This window comes from Anabrus simplex, chromosome 6, assembly GCF_040414725.1.
Source record: "Anabrus simplex isolate iqAnaSimp1 chromosome 6, ASM4041472v1, whole genome shotgun sequence".
In the NCBI taxonomy this organism is placed as follows: domain Eukaryota; kingdom Metazoa; phylum Arthropoda; class Insecta; order Orthoptera; family Tettigoniidae; genus Anabrus; species Anabrus simplex.
The window spans coordinates 222,327,249-222,349,381 of record NC_090270.1 but is presented as its reverse complement, the minus strand read 5'-3'; the positions used below and the strand labels follow the sequence as shown (position 1 = coordinate 222,349,381).

Here is a 22,133-nt window from a genome sequence, read left to right as displayed (position 1 = left end):
CTTCTCGATCCGCCAGCCAGCTACACGCGTGCCAGTGTGTTATTCTTCGAGCCTCGACGCGCAGCTCTCAGTGCGCGTGCCTGGAACGTCGTGTGTGCTATAAAAAGGAGCTCCTAGTCTGTCCAGACGCCCACTGACCCCGGTGTCCAGCTCCAGAATACACCCTACGTCGAGCACGGAGGCTACTCCTCTTGAAAATGTGCTTCGGCCAGGTGGACTGAATTTCTGGCAGTAAGAGGTCTCACCTCGGGTCACCGCTCCTCTTGTCTATTCCGCTGTCCATGCCCAGTCTTACCATTATATGCCACTATCATTCCGTAGCTAATGCGAGCTCCCATTATCAACTTAGTTTTGCTAAGTAGGAACTCTTCAGTCATTGAACTTACGTTAATGAACTCAGACACTTCAACAAGGAAGGACTCTCTGAGATATTTACGTCAGTGCTTCTGATAGTTTTCGACTATCAAGAACTTTTCATGTCACAAGGACTATCTTTCCGAAATAGTAGTGAACGTGAATACTCCAACATGTATATAGTGTACAAAGACAGACTCTTTCTCCAAATTCATAGTTCATTTTGCTTCGAGATAATTTTCAGTTTTGTTAGTATAAATATTGTAATTTTACATGTGAAGTAAATAAAGAAGTTGTGTTTTTGTAAACCCAATCTTGTTTAGAACAATTATCTTAGGCTAACCTAAGTAAATGGTTATGCTTTATTGACTTCGGGGGCTCTCACTTGAGGTCTACCGCCGTAGCGATGTCTTCTCTACAAAAAGATTGCACTGGGGTCCAGGGCAAGGCCGCCTCTTACGAGGCAAGCAATGATGCATTGTCTTACACTCGTATTTATACCTAGAGAATGCTTAGATCAACATGTGCGCGCGCACCTAACGCTATCTACTGAGGGGAGCAGTGGGAAATGAGTCAACAATTTTTTGCAGAGTCAGCACCCGAGGTTTAGTAGTGTAGCAATGCAGGGTCCAATGCAAGATCATTCAACCATAGTATAGTAGGTGAGCAATGCCGATTTGCGGATTTTGCATAAGAGTGCAAGCCTAACCTTACAGTCACCATCTCGAGGGGCGTAACCTCACTTTAACGGCTAGTTGCCCTTCCCGACGCCTAAGAGAGCAAGCATAAACTTACACCCGCCATATTGAAGGGACTATCCTTAGTTTTACGGCAAGATGTCCTTCCCGACGTCAATTGCACAAGATGTCAGCTATACACAGCTCGTTATGAGATGGCCTAGGGGCGCTTGCGCAAGATGGCTGCTGCTCTTATGAGACTCCCTAGGGACGCTTGCGCAAGATGGTGGCTATTTAATTCTACAAGATGGCTGCTATACATAGCTTCTTATGAGAAGGCTTAAGGGCGCTTGCGCAAGATGGCTGCTGCTCTGATGAGACTCCCTAGGGACGCTTGCGCAAGATGGCGGCTATACGTGGGCTCTTATGAAGAAAGCTAGCTTAGAGGCTACTGCACAAGATGGCGACTGCTGTTATGAAGATCCTTATCCATGCGGTGGAGGGCAATTTTAAAAAATTGTAAACAAAGCCATATGCTTTTGACAGCTGTCAACGGCCATATTTAATCAACAGAGCATCGTGCTGCCACCTTTAGCTACTACCTTAGGTACGTGGTGGCGGGCAATTTGAAAACTCCACGTGCTGTTTTGTCAGCGGCCATCTTTAACTACTACCTTTGAAATGTGGTGGCGGGTAATTTGAAAAATTCTACGTGCTTTTAACAGCTGCCATCTTTAATCAAAAGAGCACCTTACTGCCATCTTTACAACACTAAACCTGACGGCTACTACCTTAGGCACGTGGTGGCGGGCAATTTGAAATTCCACGTGCTCTTGTTTGTAAACAAAGCCACGTGATTTTTTGACAAGCTGACAGCAGCCATCCTTAATCAATAGAGTATCGTGCTGCCATCTTTAGCTACTAGCTTTGAAATGTGGTTGCGGGCAATTTGAAAAATTCTACGTGCTTTTTTGACAGCTGTCATGGACCATCTTTAATCAACAAAACTTCAGTGCTGACAGGGGCTAAATCCACATGCCTACAACCATAGGCATGTAGTGGCTGGCAATTTGAAAAATTCTACGTGCTTTTTGACAGCTGTCAGCCGCTATCATTAACTACATGCACATGGCTTACTGCTAACTTGACGGAAGTAAACTTTATAGCGCGGGACTTAGCCACGCCGCAAGCAAGCAAGCTGCCCTTCTCAACACACTTACCGAGCTACCCTTCCCAACATACTATTAACTTAGTTTTTAAAAGTAAGATGGTGTTAGAGATGCCGGCTATGGGCGATTGCACAAGATGGCAGCTATACATGAGCTCTTATAAGACGGCCTAGGAAGCGATTGCGCAAGATGGCGGCTCATCCTCCTCCCCCTCCTCCTCCTCAGCCTCTGTCAAGGCATAGCTCTATCGAACAAGTTTAAACATGCATCGCGAAGGCAAGAGTGTACACGTGCTGCAGCGATGACGTCATTATAGATGTGCATGTTTAAACCTGTTCGTTGGCAAGAGTGTGCACGTGTTTTTTAGCCTGCAGCGATGACGTCATCAGAGTTGTGCATGTTTAAACTTGCAGATTACAAAAGAAGTGATTGAAACAAGACTAGAACCGAACACTGTAGTCGATGCCATTCTCCTCCTACAGAACGCTAGTGCTATAAGAAATACACTGTGTACATTTAAGTCCCTAGCAGTGCATTTCTTATAGCACTAGCGTTCTGTAGGAGGAGAATGGCATCGACTACAGTGTTCGGTTCTAGTCTTGTTATGTTTCAATCACTTCTTTTGTAATCTGCAAGTTTAAACATGCACAACTCTGATGACGTCATCGCTGCACGGCCCTTTCCTTCCGTCTTTCTTGTTTATACCTTCCACTCTTGCTATCCCCCCACAAGGCCCCTGTCCAGCATAGCAGGTGAGGCTGCCTGGGTGAATTACTGGTCCTCATCTCAAGTTGTATCCCCCCGACCAAAGTCTCACGCTCCAGGACACTGACCTCGAGGTGGTAGAGGTGGGATCCCTCGCAGAGTCCTAAGGAAAAACTATCCCTGGAGGGTAAAGGGATTAAGAGGGAAGGAAAGACAAAAATAAAAAGGAATCGTCATATTCTCGGTGCTCTTCGTCTTCTTAATCTGTTTATCCTCCAGGGTTGGTTTTTCTTTCGGACTCAGCGAGGGATCCCACCTCTACCGCCTCAAGGACGGTATCTTGGAGCGTGAGACTTTGGGTCGGGAGATACAACTGGGGAGGTTGACCAGTACCTTGCCCAGACGGCCTCACCTGCTGTACTGAACAGGGGCCTTGTCGGGGATGGGAAGTTTGGAAGGGATAGACAAGGAAGTGGGAAGGAAGTGGCCGTGGCCTTAAGTTAGGTACCATCCAGGCATTTTCCTGGAGGAGAATTGGAAACCACGGAAAACCACTTCGAGGATGGCTGAGGAGGTAAGCGAACCCCCCTCTACTCAACTGATCTCCCGAGGCTGAGTGGACCCCGTTCCAGCCCTCGTACCACTTTTCAAATTTCGTGGCAGAGCCAGAAATCGCTAATCACACTAACAACTACACCACAGAGGCGGACCTCGGTATTCTCATTGTGATAACATTCCTTCTGTCTAAAGGCCACAGGATAAGATAGAATTGCTGGCTAACATCTTCCATATGGTAACATGCCATGAGCCTCCGTGGCGCAATCGGCTAGCGCGTTCGGCTGTTAACCGAAAGGTTGGTGGTTCGAGCCCACCCGGGGGCGATGCGTTTTTACAAGTGTCCTAAACTTCAAGATTATGAAAATAATTTCTTCAAATGCCTTTTATCATGCTTATATGGAGGGTAAGCAATTCTTCTGTTCCTCAAACTGCTTATCCTCTATTTTTTTGCACCATTCTAGGCGTCAATTTTAGGTAGTGAGATAGTGGGTCGTCCGCCTCTATGGTGTGGTAGTTAGTGTGATTAGGTGCCACCCCCGGAGGCCCGGGTTCAATTCTCGGCTCTGCCGCGTAATTTGAAAATTGCTACGAGGGCTGGAACGATGTCCACTCAGCCTCGGGAGGTCAACTGAGTAGAGGTGGGTTCGATTCCCACCTCAGCCATACTGGAAGTCGTTTTCCGTGGTTTCCCACTTTTCCTTCAGCAAATGGCGAGATGGTACCTAACTTAAGGCCACGGCCGTTTCCTTCCTTCTTCCTTGTCTATCCCTTCCAATCCTTCCATCCTCCCGCAAGGGCCCTGTTCAGCATAGCAGGTGAGGCCGCCTGGGCGAGGTACTGGTCCTGCTCTCCAGTTGTAACCCCGACCCAGAGTCAGAAGCTCGAGGACACTGCCATTGAGGCGGCAGAGGTGGGATCCCTCGCCGCGTCCGAGGGGAAAACCGACTCTGGAGGGTAAGCAGATAAAGAAGAATAAGAAGAATAAGAATAAGACTTCGGGTCATCACCCCGAATAATTGTTGCGAATGTATGTATGTATGTATGTGATACACTACGATTCTGGATTTCTTTGGCATGGAATACGCCTGTACGCTTGTATTTTAGCGTCTCGTAGCTGTGAGCTCGCATTCGGAAGATAACGAGTTTGAATCCCACCATCGGCAGCCGTGAAGATGATTTTCCACGGTTTCCCTAGTTTCACACCAAGCAAATGCTGGGGTTGTACCTTAATTAAGGCCACGACCGCTACTTTTTCAAATGTAGCCCTTCCCATCCTTCCGTCGCCGAAAATCGTCGACGTGGTAGTGCGACGTTAAACGACTGATAGTAGCATCTCAACCAGGGGCGAAGCGTCAGGGGAGACAGGGTAGACAGCGTGTACCCTTAACATTCTGTGAACGAAATATTGTCTAGTTAATTCAATTATTTTTAGAGCATTGATTATTTCCACATTCATGACATAGTATTCTCCGCTTTATTTATTTTCGTCTCACTTCTGCAATGCTAGGGCTCGCGTCAGTTACACGAAGCACGTAGGCGAAAGTAGACGCTGTCCATTCTGTTTATGTTCCCTTCGATTTTCAAAGCTTTCAGACAGAGCAACACTAACGCTATCTGTAGGTGCTGACTGTGGAACTATGACATTCCTATAGCGAGATTTCTCCGCCCAGTAGACAGACTTACCAGCGTCTCCTCTTACTCTCATTGGCTCGTATTTGGATCTCAGTTATTAAAGGTGCTCTTATTTGCTACCATCTCAGACATGCTTTTAATGTAATTATTTGAATGTACTGCATTAGAAGACACGTCTAAAAATAAAATATTAATATTCAGATACGAAGTATAGCAAATTTACACCTAATCAGTGAATGGCAGTATCAAAACCCTTCAAGTACAGGCATTTTCTTGCCCGCCAATATTAGTTACGGTATTATAATCCCAACAACTATTGGCTTACATTCTTAATAATGAACTCCAGAGTGTGCATACGGAAACAACAAAATTGCTTAACTTGATGCTGTATATTCCGTTAACATCAGTTTCTAGTGAACGCGCTGTGAGTGCCTTCAAACGAATTAAAACCTATTTAAGGAATTCGATGACCAACCAGAACTGTCTAACTTGGGAACACTAGCTATAGCGAAAGAACTGCTGTGGTATCTTAGCAAGACGCCTGACTTCAAAACATGAGTAATAGATATATTTGCTGAAATGAAGGACAGGCTGATTGAACTCACTGACAAGAATATTGTTTAAGGTGACTTGTACGAAAATCTATTTATTTCTTATTTCTCCTATTTAATCTACATAACAATGAAATATATTGATATTTTTAATTCTAAAAGTATGTTGTTATTTGACAACTCCCGCTGCCCATTTAGTGTATATTTAAAAATAAAACGAGTGCACGTCGGGCTATAGGTTGGTATGGGGTTTGTCTTAGTTTCAGGGTCATTAATATTATATTGAATACTAGCGAATGTACCCGTGCTTCGCTACGGTATTCTACATTGTATTCGGTTATCGAAGTAAATAGTGTACATGCAGTAAATAAGATTGTTTTAAAATTGCATGTCTCTTAGCGTTATCCGAGAAAGAGCATGGGGAGTTCCCCGTACGTTGTTTCCAATGTAAAGTGTTTGTTACGGATTTGTGATATAGCGGCAGACTCACTTGCCTACTGCCATTCACAATCGAGTTGGGATGATTACGTAATAATTGCAGGCCCCATTGCCTACTACGCGGACAGAATCGATTTGGGGAGTTTTCGTTAATATGGCAGCCCCCTTCCTACTTCCAGACAGATTCCAGGTGAGGAGTTTTTATTATAATGGAAGGCAATTACCCTACTATCACTCGAAATTGAGTTGTGCAGTTATCATTATAATGCCAGGCCCATTTTCCTACTGCCAGCCAGCTTACTGCCAGTCACACCAAGTTGGTGAGTTTCCATCAAAATAGCAGGCCACTATGCCTAATGCCAGTCACATTTTAGATGAGGACATTTCTTTATAATGATAGGCACCCTTGCCTACTGCCAAACACAATCGGGTAGGGGAGTTTTAAACAAAACTGCATGCTCACTTGCCTTCTGCAAGTCAAATCGAGAAGGGAACTATTCATTATAATTGTAGGCTTTCCTTACTAATGACAGTTACACAGGAGTTGGAGAAGGAACCCTTTCCTACTGCCAGTCAAAGTCGGTGTGGGGAGTACTTATTACAATAGCAGACCCACCCTTTCTCGATCGCTAAAAATCGACATCAGTGAATATATATAGATCGACATACGAAAGTATATGCGTATTTACAATATTGAAGACCTTCATTTACAGATTAACTGCTACTAAACGTCGTCATATCGACAAAGGATTATACCATAAGACACGCCGGATTTAGTGGCCTAAATGGCTGGTCCTATGATATGTCATCTATTCTTGGGTCAGATTGAGTTAGAAACGTGGAACAGGGTAAAGGTTTTGTAAGATTATCTCACATTACATTACTTTTCGGATACATACATAGCATTTGGCTCACATATGGCTACTGGGTGGGCCAATTTTCGTGAAGAGTTTAATGATTCTGTATTTCATATAAGTAATTGAAAGTATGAATTATGCATGTGAAAATTCCAAATTGACTTAACATCGATTAAAGAGAAAAATCAAACGTAAAAGGGATACAGATACGGCAAAAAGTCATAAGACCACGGTTGTAGATCATTCCAAATTGAACGGAGATTGTGCAATCCGTTATAGGATAGGAATTTCCGAAGGTCTGCACCATCATTAAAATTGCCTGCGTATTTCGATATTCTTCGGGGATTCAAAGTGAAAAATTTAATGATCTAGGAAGTTTTCCGTTCGTTACAGGCTTAAACGTATAATTTTGTCAAATTTCAATTATCTTCTTTTTCTTCTGGCAGATTATGGCGCAATTTGGATTTTGGGCGAGGCGGGTAAAAATTAGTACTTTCAGGAAACTAAACCAAAAATTATGGAGATGGTCATTATTACCCCTTAAACGGAAAGCTGTACGAAAATTTCGCCAAAATAGTCAGTGTAGAGGCACACAGTCGTTACGATTTGATTTATATAGATAAGGAATCTGCTCCATGTAAAACACCTTTTGGGCTATGTCCGCTGGACTTAACCTGCAAAAGTGACCATTCATGATATCTCCCTTAGTAATCCTCCTGACGAAAGAATGCACATGAAAAAAAGGTTTAGAGGTGGAATTCCATCACGTTTGGTCGATTTCCAGTCAGGTTGGTCTTGTTCTGTATATGTTGTGGAAGAGTAAAATCACCATTTCGGTTCCCTATAAACCGCCAGTCCATTCCGGAACATGAAATGTTATTTACGTTTAAAACCTACCTTTGGACAGGTGGATGCTAAATATAAATTTTGGTTCGAATGTCTTCAGTAGTTTTCAAATTGTAAGGAGTACGCTTTACACGCACCCGCTCGGGAGTTAAGTCCGATGGGACTTGTACAGAAAAACGGTCCGTTAATGATATCTCCCTTATTAATCCTCGTATCGAAATGATGCACATGAGAAAAAAGGTTTAGAAATTATTATCTACCAAGGTAGATAGATTTCCATTAAGTTTGGTTGTGTATATTTTGTGGATGTGCAAAATCACTGTTTCGGTTTCGTATAAATCCCCAGTCAGTTCAGGGATTTAGAAACAATATTTGCCCAAAACCTATCAAGGACAGGTGTATTCTAAATATGAGTCTTGGTGGAAATACATCCAGTAGTTTGTAGCACTCGCGTACATACGGCGTAATTAAGGAAGAAATAATACAGTTAAGAAAGTTGAAAGTAATAGAAAATGGATTATAACTGCTGACAGCCGGATAACGACAAATATGTAAATGCCAAGTGAATGTATTGGAAAATCAAATGCCCCTCAATAAATTATGCTAGTGTGAGTAATGGATATAATAAAGCGGTAACAGAGGAGAAATTTAGGTCCAGTGATTCTTAGGTAAACAAATAATAAGAAGATGACTAATGGTGTTATTACTTAATCTATTCGAGGGCGGTTATAATATCCAACGATATTCCGCCAATATCCCGCAGATAGGCCGATTGACGCCTCTCTTGCCTTCTACCCAAGGAACAACCACGAATTTAAAAGCATGATGAGGAAAATGGCAATACGTTACTTCCCTGCTGGCATGCAGTCAGAGACGTTGCCATGGTAACCTGTAGTTTCGTTGTCGGTCTGTCGGTCACTCAATGCAGAGCATGGTACCAGCGGAAAATTGTAAATTTCTCCGTCATGTGAAGAGTAAGGTAAATTATGAACATAACGAAAGTTGTTTATAATGAAGAGACGTTTCACGTACGGTAAACGAAGTTTACAGAAAATCAATAGTATAAGAGAAAATGGAGGAAACCCATTCTGGTTTTCCTATAAACCACCCGTCTATTCGACGATTGTAAAATAATATGTATATAGAAACCTTCCCCGAGATGAGTATGCTCTAAATATGAAGTTTGGTTGAGATCTATCCAGCCGTTTCGAAGTGATGGTGGAAAAACCATTCTGGTTTTCCTATAAACCCCCGGTCTATTCAAAGATTTTAAAATAATATGCATATCGAAACCTTCCCCGAGATGAGTATACTCTAGATATGAAGTTTAGTTGAGATCTATCCAGCCGTTTCAACGTGATGGTGGAAAAACCATTCTGGTTTTCCTATAAACCCCCCGAGTATTGAAAGATTTTAAAATGATATGCATATCGAAACCATCCCCGGGATGAGTTTACTCTAAATATGAAGTTTGGTTGAGATCTATCCAGCCGTTTCGACGTGATGGTGGAACAGACAAACAAACAAACAGACAGACAAACAGACAAACAGACAAACAGACAAACAAACAGACACGAAACGTAAAAACCACCGATTCGGTCTTGAGTTGACCTAAAACGGATAAATATCTGAAAAATTGGCAAAACAAAAGAAATTACAGACAGCGGACCCCCTACAATTTTATTTATATAGATAGTGCTATCTCCTATGTGTTGAAAACAAAATTCCATATATAATATTAAAATAAATATAAATAAATAAATAAAAACTCTGTCTACCCACTAACTTAGTTCACGCTTCGCCACTGATCTCAACATAATTATTTCTTCAATTCCAATTTTACAGGCGTGGTAAACAGTTTCGCATCGCTTATTCCGTATTTATACCTTTTTGTTCTCGGATATCTTCCCACGTGAATCCGTTTCCCTCCACCGCCGATTTCACTCTCTATCCATTATGATCTCACCCTTGGTCTCCTTTTTTTTCATATTCAGGTTTGACGTTTTCCCCTTGCTGCTCTCACATTGTCCATTCCCATTACTTGTCCATGCGAGTGAAGTCCACGCTTCTCTATAACACTGGCGATAGGAACATTAATCTAATTCATAGTTGTGATGGATCTCGTATCTGCTTCCTTGATCTTAGTATAGTCCGGATGGTTAGCGTGTTAGGTTTTGATCACGGGGGTACTTAGTTCGATTCCCGGCAGGTCGGGAATTTTAACCATAATTGGTTAATTCCCCTGGCACGGGGACTGGGTATATGTGTCGTCTTCATCATCACTTCATCCTTATCACGACGCGCAAGTCGCCTACGGGAGTCAAATCAAAAGACCTGCACCTGGTGGGCCGAAGTCCTCGGACACATCGCGGCACTAAAAGCCATGCCCCATTTCTTTTCATCTTAGTATATACTAACCTATTAAATAAATTGCGCCAGCCTTCTTCTTCGTCTTATTATTCTTGTTCAACCTCTTTTCGCGCACATTGTGGGGTCGCGGGTGCGAGTTGTGTAACGCATATAGATTGCCCTGTTTTATGGCCGGATGCCCTTCCTGACGCCAACCCTATGTGGAGGTATGCAATCACTATTGCGTGTATATGTGATGGTTGGTAGTATGGTGTGTTGTCTGAAGATGAAGAGTGTTCGGACGAGCCAGAATAATTAATCTCAAATTATTATCATTTCCGAACTGCCCGGGAGTCGAACCCAGGGTCCTCTGAACCGAAGACCTCAACGCTGACCATTCAACGAAGGAGTGCTTGATGACGATGATGGTTGTTGTTTAAAGTGGCCTAACATCTAGGTCATCGGCCCAAACAAGGAATCGGACAAATAAATGACTCCAGTGTTTTTCTAAAGTGTGGCCTATTTTTTTTAATTTTCTACTACGCGCTTACAAAACTTCTTTTATTTCAGAGAAGGTAGACCCTTATAGCAACTCCTCAAACCCCTCCTTAACCGCACAACACCAATGTAACATAGATATCATTTTAGAAAAGTATGAAATTTCAAACATACAAATCCTTGGCCATAAAGGCATTTTTTTCTGAAAACCGTTTTTGATGATTTTTCCTTCGTTTTTATACTCAAACGAAACGACTCATCTACTCATTGTGTTGACTCAAAAGTCGTGAATAGGTATTGTTATCGCTGGCCTTCCTCTTAGTTGTGTTCAGTGATCTCGTGAGAAACTTCCTCAATGTTTCCACATTATGATATAACACAATATGTAACGATATGTAGTCGTGGATTCCACATGACAGTGTGATAACCCCGGCAAAAGGAGTGTGAATGGAAGATAGTCAAGGTCCTTCATCTCGTGTTGTGAGCATCTACGAGATGGAAGGCGCATGTTCTTGGCGTGCTGAGACACACAGCACGAAGTGAAGTATTTCTTCAGGAAGGAATTATCATTGTGGAAACACACGATATCTTTAGCATACTTCCAAAATAATTGATTAAATCACCGACGCTTCTATGGATACGTAGCAACATTAGATGATGTTAGATGTTCGTTTTCTATATTCAAGGTTAAGGGTTTGATTCGTGGTACAGGTAGCTTACATTTGAAAGTTCAAGTTTACTTCTGTCTGAGTAAGACAGTTTACTGGCAAGTTGAAGAATTTCTTTTCAGATTTACCAGATGCTTATAACGGAATGTAGGACTTAAAGCTCTAAAATGTAGAACATCGGGATATTATGCACTGAAAGTGAAAATACATGAAAATAACAAATAATTAGTGTGTGTTATTCTCACATTGGATCTACAAAAACAAAATCAGTACTGATTTTACTGTAAAACATTGTTCGTTGCAAACTTCTACTACTACTACTACTACTACTACTACGGCACTACTACACAAGCATTCTCCGTCCCTAAAGAGGATGAACATGCCGGGGTTCGCAAGATATGAACAGTTAAAAAGATTGATTACAGCGACAAGGAGATGTTTGTAGTGTGTAAGTAGTGAGATACTTGGTTCTAAAAATCTCTGAGAAAAAACACAAAAGAGCGTTTTCTAGCCCTGACAACGAGGAACAAGTGGTGATTAGTTCGTCTCCTCACCTCATGTTCCCAAGGTAATTGACCATAACGTCTCGCGTCGTTGGGTTCTCGGAGTAAACATAACGCGAGTGTCAACAGGAACTCATAAGCCATGGCAAACATCTATTACTTAATGAGAAACACGTATCTCACAACGTACGGCGCTACAAATATTGTGACTTATGTAGTAAGACTGTTGAAATGGGGAGCTTTACTGAACACAATCTTTCAAGCAAGCGCTGGGATGGTGGATAGGCATTATAAAAGGGTGGGAGTTGAAGGGAGGTGAGGGGTCCTGATACTTGATCTTTAATTTGTACTCTCAAATACGATCTGGAAATGGCTATGCTTCTAGGAGCATGGTATTATAGGTTAGGATTATGATTTTCAAAAGTAAACAAGAAATAAACATCTTATAGAAGCAATTGAAAGTTCAGATCAGACTCTTTAATTTTCACCATGAGCAGCGAATGAAGAATCAATTACTGCACTAATAAAAAACATTCACGTCCGACTCTTTGGCTGAATGACCGGTACTGGCCTTTGGTTCAGAGGTTTCCCTGTTCGATTTTTCAGGGTCGGAGATTTTAATCTTAAATGGTTAATTTCCTTGGCTCGGGGACTGTGTGTTTATACTGTTCCCAACATTCCTGCAACTCAACACACACAACACTATCCTCCACCACAATAACTTTTCTTTTTTTTTGCTAGCGGCTTTACGTCGCACCGACACAGATAGGTCTTATGGCGACGATGGGATAGGGAAGGCCTAGGAGTTGGAAGGAGGCAGCCGTGGCCTTAATTAAGGTACAGCCCCAGCATTTGCCTGGTGTGAAAATGGGAAACCACGGAAAACCATCTTCAGGGCTGCCGATAGTGGGATTCGAACCTACTATCTCCCGGATGCAAGCTTACAAACACCACAATAACATGCAGTTTCCTGTACGGGGCAGATGCCTAGGGAAGGGCTAGGAAAGGAGGGGGGTGGGTGATCATCTAGACGTTATCATCATCATCATCATCATCATCATCATCATCATCATCATCATCATCATCATCATCATCACTATCATCACCATCACCTTACAAGGGCTGCACTAGACTAGAAATAACCACCCGAAATTATTATTGTCCACTTCTGTGGTGTAGTGGTTAGTGTGATTAGCTTCCACCCCCGGAGGCCCGGGTTCGATTCCCGGCTCTGCCACGAAATTTGAAAAGTGGCACGAGGGCTGGAACGGGGTCCACTAAGCCTCGGGAGGTCAACTGAGTAGAGGTGGGTTCGATTCCCACCTCAGCTATCCTGGAAGTGGTTTTCCGTAGTTTCCCACTTCTCCTCCTCCGGGATGGTACCTAACTTAAGGTCAGGCCGCCTCCTTCCCTCTTCCTTGTATATCCCTTCCAATCACCCCATCCCCCACCAAGACCCCTGTTCAGCATAGCAGGTGAGGCAGCCTGAGAGAGCTACTGGTCATCCTCCCCAGTTGTATCCCCCGACCCAGAGTCTGAAGGTCCATGATACTGCCCTTGAGGTGGTAGAGGTGGGATCCCTCGCTGAGTATGAGGGAAAAACCAACCCTGGAGGGTAAGCAGATTAAGAAAGAAAGAAGAAAGAAGAAAGAATAAATAAATAAATAAATATTACTGGATTTACGTCCCACTAACTTACAATTTTCGGCGACATGGAGGTGACAAAATTATGTCACGCAATAGTTCTTATACGTGCTGAAAAAAATGAAATGGCGTACGGCTTTTAGTGCCGGAAGATCCCAGGACGGGTTCGGCTCGCCAGGCGCAGGTCTTCTGATTTGACGTCCGTAGGCGACCTGCGCGTCGTGATGAGGATGAAATGATGATGAAGACAATACATACACCCAGCCCCCGTGCCAGCGAAATTAACCAATGATGGTTAAAATTCCCCACCCTGCCGGGAATCGAACCTGGGACCCCTGTGACCAAAGGCCAGCACGCTAACCATTTAGCCATGGAGCCGAACTTATGCGTGCTCACAGATCTATCGATAAAATAACGCTCACTGAGGCGGGACCGAATCCGCCACCATTGGGTCAGAAAGCCAAAACTCTTCCGCCTGAATTATTCAACATCGCTAAATAAATGCATAAATCAAGTGGCATAATTTTAAAGAGAGTTAAGTGCTAAACCACGTTGATAAAACTACTGTATGTATGTCCAACCCTCATCCCATTTCTGTACGGGACTTAAAAACCAAGAACATTAGCATTCGTATTATTATTTTCACGTCATCATGGTCCTTACCTTTTTTTTGCTGATAATTTCATTTTAGGAAGCGCGAGACTTCCTTTTTCTCTTTTCAGTATAGTTAAGGGAAGATAGTTATTTATTATTATTTTTTTTTTGCTATTTTGCTTTACGTCCCACCGACACAGATGTGTCTTATGGCGACGATGGGACAGGAAAGGTCTAGGAGTGGGAAGGAAGCGGCCGTGGCCTTAATTAAGGTACAGCCCCAGCATTTGCCTGGTGTGAAAATGGGAAACCACGGAAAAACATCTTCAGGGCTGGGGTTCGAGCCCACTATCTCCCGGATGCAAGCTCACAGCTGCGCGGCCCTAACCGCACGGTCAACTCGCCCGGTATATTTATTAGTACAGTGATTTCATGGTTGAATGTTCAGCGTTGAGTTGCTTTCGGTTCAAAAGGTCCCATGTTGAATTCCCGGGTGAGCTGGAGATTTTAGCCACATCTGGTCAATTCCCCTAGTTCGGGAACTGGGTTTTTGTGCTAGTTTTAATACGCACCTCTTTATTCACGCACAAAAAGGCACACTACCGATCGCTACAGAAACACACAATTGCGGATACATCCCACCACATAGGGTTGGCACCAAGAAGAGTATCCAGGCGTAAAACTGAGCAAAATCCACATGTGCAACAAGGGTCGCACACGGAACGCCATCAGGACGTGGGAAAAGTGGAGAAAGAAAACAAGGATCATTCTCGGGTAGCAGTGCATCACTCAAGCGACAGTGATGTTTGGAAACCAAACAAACCAAAACCAAACCTCAAGGGCTTCGGCCTACCAAGCGACCGCTGCTCAGCCCGAAGGTCTGCAGATTACGAGGTGTCGGCACGGCGAATCTCCTCGGCCGTTATTCTTGGCTTTCTAGAACGGGGCCCTCATCTCACCGTCAGATAGCACCTCAATTTTGTAATCACATAGGCTGAGTAAGACCTCGAACCAGCCCTCAGATCCAGGTAAAAATCTCTGTCCTGGCGGGGAATCGAACCCGAGGTCTCCAGGTAAGAGGCAGGCACGATACCCCTACACCGCGAGGCCGTCATATGGAAACCACGGAAATATATTTTTCGGGGCAGTTGAAAAGGGTAGGCTGTCTCGCTAGAACAAATTAGTCGGTTCCAGGTTGATGACCTTGTCTAAAATCACGCGATTGTCTGTCAAAGCCTACAAGAGTTGATTTATTTCCACGCATGATTATTATAGCTTCTGGCGATACTGCAATAAATGTCACACTGTTCTTCGGCTGTTGATTGGATGATATATCGCAACCAGACAAATTCCCTATTACTGGCGCGAAAGGAGATATGGCAGTGACAGCTGCGTGACCGATATTCCTGATCTACACCAAACAATGAGGGTCAAGGATAAGACCTTGATATGATGTCCTCTTATCAAAGTTCGTGATTCACAGACAGCAGGAAATGTTATGCTCTCGTGGCTGAAGTTCAAGGTTTTAGAATATCCAGTTCTAGGTCGCTATCAGCAATGTCAAAGTGCGCGAGAAATAAAATACCTGGGCAAAATAGGCACATAGGCATGGGCGTAACGTTTAAGGGGCCTTTAAGGGGCCCCGAGGACTCGTCGCACAATAATATATATCTAGCCTAATATCACTGCACATCAGATGCCTGTTGGCATCCCTCGCAACACCAGGACAGGCTCCTCACAAAGGACCCGTACCAAATTATTGAGAAATAATTTCAGTAATAAAATCTTATACCAAAATATTATATTTTGTTTAGAAAATGGTACTTTATTGATGTGTAATGCACCTGAGATTGTATTTTGCACTCATTTTGCTGAACATTTAAGTTTTGTCACACATTTATTCGAGAATACGAAGTTGGTGTGGTAACAGTCAATCAACTCCGTTCTGAACGAGGTCGCTTTGCGCGAAGTTAGTAATAGACTACGCATGCGAGTTGTGCGGTTGATATTTTTCAAACTTTGAACTGTTTTTGTTTTAATTATGTTCGTATATTTATTTGTGTTGTAGTGGAATAAATTATTATAACCCAGATTCCTTTATCGGTTACAGAATGTAGTTCTGTAGTTACCGAAAGTGAAACCAATTAAAGTTAAGTACGAACACCTAAAGTAGTGCATGGTTGGCAGCTCAGCCAATAAAGCACGGATGCAATCAAATAAAAACGATTAAACATTATTTTTAAATAATATTTCAATAACGGAAGCTTCCGTGGCTCAGGCGGCAGCGCGTCGGCCTCTCATCGCTGGGTTCCGTGGTTCAAATCCCGGTCACTCCATGTGAGACTTGTGCTGGACAAAGCGGAGGCGGGACAGGGTTTTCTCCGTGTACTTCGGTTTTCCCTGCATCTTTCATTCCAGCAACACTATCCACTAGCATTTCATTTCATCTGTCAGACATTAATCATTAGCCCAAGGGAGTGCGGCAAGGTTCGGCAGTCGGCACATTTCCTATCCTCGTCGCCAGATGGGGCTTCATTCATTCACTGATTGGTTTTTCATTTTCATTTTCATTACAATAACGAATAACGAATAATCCCTTTGTTCATATCACTTGGCAATATATTACATTACCGCTTGCTGTAATTTAATTTATCATCATCATCATCATCATCTGTTTACCCTCCAGGTTCGGTTTTTCCCTCGGACTTAGCGAGGGATCCCACCTCTACCGCCTCAAGGGCAGTGTCCTGGAGCTTCAGACTCTTGGTCGAGGGATACAACTGGGGAGTATGACCAGTACCTCGCCCAGGCGGCCTCACCTGCTATGCTGAACAGGGGCCTTGTGGAGGGATGGGAAGATGGGAAGGGATAGGCAAGGAAGAGGGAAGGAAGCGGCCGTGGCCTTAAGTTAGGTACCATCCCGGCATTCGTCTGGAGGAGAAGTTGGAAACCACGGAAAACCACTTCCAGGATGGCTGAGGCGGGAATCGAACCCACCTCTACTCAGTTGACTTCCCGAGGCTGAGTGGACCCCGTTCCAGCCCTCATACCACTTTTCAAATTTCGTGGCAGAGCCGGGAATCGAACCCGGGCCTCCGGGGGTGGCAGCTAATCACGCTAACCACTACACCACAGAGGCGGACATAATTTAATTTATGTTAGTTATTAATAGGTTTTACATTTTATTTGAGGGGGCCCGAATTTTAATTTTGGCAGGCGGGCCGTATCACGTTTGTAACGCCGCTGGACATAGGCAATGGAGAACACTGACATCGTCTATAGGGCGTTAGCTTAGTGGCAGGCGTAGATAATAATAATAATAATAATAATAATAATAATAATAATAATAATAATAATAATAATAATAATAATAATAATAATAATAATAATAATAAAAATTTAGTCCCTCAGGAGTTCTGTTACGTGTCAGTAAATCTATCGACACGAGGCTGAACCAGGGTCGAACCTGCCAAATTAGGGTCAGAAGGCCAGCGCCTCAACCGTCTGAGCCACTCAGCCCGGCTGTAAATAAGGTAGAGCTCCAGATGTATTATAGAGGAGGAGAACTTCTTTCATGAAATCCCACCCTACTCCTTCAGCTCAGTAATCTTATTATCACAAGATCATAATCATAATCGGCAGTCTCAAAAGCAAGGTTTTATCTTAATACTCATAATATTAGGTGTTAGACTCAAGGCTTCAGTTCAAGATAAAGTATTAACAGCAATCTCAATACTGGTGATCAGTCATAAAAAATAAATAAAATATGACATGATGATCTATTCCGGCTTAGTTCGGCGGTGTTTGAAGCTACTCAAATACTCTACCTCGTGTCGGTAGATATACCGGCACGTGAAATAATTCCTGAAGGGCAAAATTCCAACTCCACCTCGTCTCCGAAAACCGTAAAAATAGTTAGTGGGACGTATAATAATAATAATAATAATAATAATAATAATAATAATAATAATAATAATAATAATAATAATAATAATAATAATAATAATAATAATAATAATAATACCCTCTTACGGGCAACCCACGACATAAGGCGTGCGACAGCTTACCTCAAGAGTGAACTGTAAAGGCGCATGTACGACTAATTAATAACAATCCTCCACACTAATACTGTAATACGTACGAGTAAAATTCCTAAATACTGAAATAACATACTCTGAAACAACAAAACTTTTAAAAATTCCTTTTAACCCTAGTTCCACACTTCTTCGGCTATGAATATTCATGATTCGGAATGAAAAATACTTTACGATCGTACAAGTTGCTTTACGTCGCACCGACAATGATAGGACATGAGAGGGCTAGGAATGAGAAGGAAGTGGCCGTGGCCGTAAGTAAGGTACAGCCTCAGCATTTGCCTGGTGTGAAAATGGGAAGCACGGAAAACCATCTTCAAGGCTGCTGACAGTCGGGTTCGAACCCATTATCTCCCGAATACTGGATGCTGGCCGTACTTAAGCCACTGTGCAGCTATCGAGCTCGGTTTACGGTCGTACAAAAACCATAAGAACACAGAAGGATTACGCCAATTGAGCAGTTTTAATAATACATTCCAAGGAATTATGGCGAAAAGGAAAGCCCTGTTGCTACTTGACGTAGATTTCACAGTATATTATCTTTTCAACGAAGGGGGAAATGGTCAGCGTCGTGGCCTTTGGTTCAGAGAATGTCGGGTTCGATTCCCGGCTGGATCGTGGGATTGTTAGCCACATGTGACTACATCTTCTGTCACAGGGGCTAGGTGTTTATGTTGTCTTAATAAACTTCTTCTTTATCTGTTTACTCTCTAGGGTCGGTTTATCAATCGGACTCAGCGAGGGATCCCACCTCTACCGCCTCAAGGGCAGTGTCACGGAGCTTCAGACACTAGGTCGGGGATACAGCTGGGGGGATGACCAGTACCTCGCCCAGGCGGCCTTTCCTGCTATGCTAACAGGGGCCTTCCGGGGGAATGGGAAGATTGGAAGGGGCACACAAGGAAGAGGGAAGGAAGCGGCCGTGGCCTTAAGTTAGGTTAGGTACCATCCCGGCATTTGCCTGGAGGAGAAGTGTGAAACCACGGAAAACCACTTCCAGGATGGGTGGGGTGGGAATCGAACCCACCTCTACTCAGTTGACCTCCCGAGGCTGAGTGGACCCCGTTCCAGCCCTCGTACCACTTTTCAAATTTCGTGGCAGAGCCTGGAATCGAACCCGGGCCTCCGGGGGTGGCAGCTAATCACACTAACCATTACACCACACAGTCTTAATAGATATTTGTTCATATACACACAGCACACTATACGACCAGCCACCTGACAAGCACGTAGGCTAATAATACCGAGCGAGTTGGCCATGCAGTTAGTGTCGCGCAGCTGTGAGCTTCCATTTGGGATATAGTGGGTTCAAACCCAACTGCCGGCATCCGTGAAGATGGTTTCCCATTTTTACACTAGGCAAATGCTGGGCCTGTATCTTAATTAAGGCCACGGCTGCTTCCTTCGCAGTTCTAGCCTTTTACCTATCCCATCGTCGCGACGTTGGTGCGACGTAAATAAAAGGCACGGGACAGTGAATACATCCCCCCACATAGGGTTGGCGTCAGGGAGGGCATCGAGCCGTAAATCAGGAAAAAATCCACAAATGTGACAGTTTGGGCTCGCGATTCACCAAGGCGTGGTTAAGTGGTCGAAGAAGAAGAAGATTATTATTATTCCAATGATGCACTACTCTCCTAAACGTTTTCACGTATAAAGTGACATTTTTATGAGATAAGCTAATGAATTACGTGGCCCCTCTACGAACAGTTACTTGCTTCTGCTTTGCGGGTTGCGTTTCCTGCCGGACACTACAGTATTACAATACAGGGTTGCGCCTCTCTCTGACCAAGAACTGGCTTTCCCACTACTACTAGAATGTTTCATTCCTTCGCTGAGGCGGGCCTTTTAGACGGTGACATGTATCTCAGGTTGGGAGATTTGTTACGGTGAAGGAGATGCGCGGAGAAGGTGAGGGGGTTGGCGGCCGTGGCCTATACTAGGAACTGTCCCGGTATTCGCCTTAGTGCAGGAGAATAGAAAAATACGGAAAACCATTCTCAGGACAGCCGACGGTTGAGGCCAGCCGTGAGGTCCAGGCCCTGTCCCGTCTCCCGAATAAAGAAGCATAGAGTCACGATAGAGCTGTGGTCACCCCTCCTCATCTGGCTTTCTAAGCCCACTCAAGTCAGCTTGCTCAACCCCGGTGGCATTTGAAAATCCTCAAATATGTCAGCCTCGAATCAGTATATTTACTGGTAACGAGAAATTCTCCGGCACCTAGGTGTCTCCGAATGTTAGTGGGACGTAAAGCCAAAGACATCATTACTAAACCATTAGGAAGGACGAAAGGAAGTAAGAGTGGATTCACTTCGGCTGTAACGTGTGGTCTCAGCAACCAGATATGGACTGCCGCGCCATCTGTTTTTTCTTCACAAAAACTCGAGTTCCTTCCAGCGACCTCTGTTATGAATTTATCGAATTACTTTCTTCTTGATGTCTATTTCTGACTGAAAATTACTGTATATTTCTCTGATTCTGGCAAAGAACACACCTACATTCAGTTTTTTTGCTGTATGTTTTACGTCGCACCGACACGGACAGGTCTTACGGCGACGATGGGATAGGAAATGGCTAGGGATTAGTAAGAAAGCAGTCATGGCCTTAATTAAGATACAGCTCCAGCATTTTCCTGGTGTGAAAATGGGAAACCACGGAAAACCTTCTTCAGGGCTGCCGAAAGTGGGGTTCGAACCCACTATCACCCGAATGCAAGCTAATAGCTACGTAACCCAACCATGCAGATAGGCATGGGACTAAAAGAACTACAAAACTAGTTATAAACTGAGGATTGTGGAGGCGTTTAGTTAGTTAGTTAGTGTGAAAGGCATAACAGTGTATAATGAATATGTATGTACTGTACTACCTGCGGACGGTTTCTTGAGCTCTCACAACGCGAGCTGCGGGGAGCGGTGATTTGCACTTCCACCTCTTTTCCTGCAGTGCGGCCAATCAACCGGCAATGGAACCAACATTCGTCATATTGACATACAATATTCTTTCTTTCCTAACCCGTTTACCCTCCAGGGTTGTTTTTTCCCTCAGCGAGGGTTTCTACCTCTACCGCCTCAAGGACAGTGTCCTGGAGAGTGAGACTTCGGGTCGGGGATACAATTGAGGAGGAGGACCAGTACCTTGTTTAGGTAGGCTCAAAGGGACCTTGTAGGGGATGGGAAGTTTGGAAGGGATAGGCAAGGACGAGGAAAGAAGCGGCCATGGCCTTAAGTTAGGTACCATCCCGGCATTTGCCTGGAGAAGAAGTGGGAAGCCATGGAAAACCACTTCGAGGATGGCTGAGGTGGGACTCGAACCCTCCTCTACTCATTTGACCTCCCGAGGCTGAGTGGACCCCGTTCCAGCTCTCGTACCAGTTTTCACATTTCGTAGCAGAGCCGGGAATCGAACCCTGGCCTCCTGGGGTGGCAGCTAATCATACTAACCACTACACCACAGAGGCGGACGACATACAATATTAAGGATTCAAAATATATTTCCATAAACCCCCATTTGCGTCAAAAGTACTAAATATAGTAGTTTGTATGGACCATTTTAAGTCGCAATTCTTTCACTGATGGCCGTTTGCGAGTCTAGTATTTTCTGGCTTGTTGATAATTATTTCATCCATAGCAATTTTCATGATAACGACGCACCTCCAATAATCGCCTTCCCGGAATTTTCACACTAAATACAAAACAGAGAAAATTTATGCCTATTCTACTACTACTACTACTACTACTACTACTACTACTACTACTACTAATAATAACAGTAAAGCAAATCTCATGGCGCAACAACCCCGAAGGGCCAAGGCCTACCAAGCAACCACCGCGCAGTCTGAAGGCCTGTATATTATGAGGTGTCGTGTGCTCAGCACGACGAATCCTCTCAGCCGTTATTCTTGGCTTCCTAGAGTGTAGCCACCATCTCACTGTCAGGTAGCTCCTCAATTGTAGGCCCTAATCATGCAGGTTGAGTGGACCTCGAATCAGCCCTCAG

The 22,133-nt window shown here is 43.8% G+C and overlaps 1 protein-coding gene and 1 non-coding gene across 4 annotated transcripts in view; one reads left to right on the top strand and one right to left on the bottom strand.

Moving 5' to 3' along the window:
- LOC136875673 (calcitonin gene-related peptide type 1 receptor) overlaps positions 1–22,133 on the bottom strand; it is a 409,243-nt gene that overhangs the window by 197,655 nt on the left and 189,455 nt on the right. Inside the window, exon 1 of one of the 3 annotated variants that reach the window (XM_067149226.2) lies at positions 698–789. The exons of the other annotated variants lie outside the window; for them this stretch is intronic. The gene's annotated coding sequence lies outside the window, so the exon portion shown is untranslated. Of the gene's footprint in view, positions 1–697; positions 790–22,133 lie in introns of those variants that run through there. 3 annotated transcript variants of the gene reach the window in all.
- Positions 3,713–3,786, top strand: TRNAN-GUU (transfer RNA asparagine (anticodon GUU)). Its single transcript has one exon. It is a non-coding gene; the product is annotated as a tRNA-Asn (tRNA).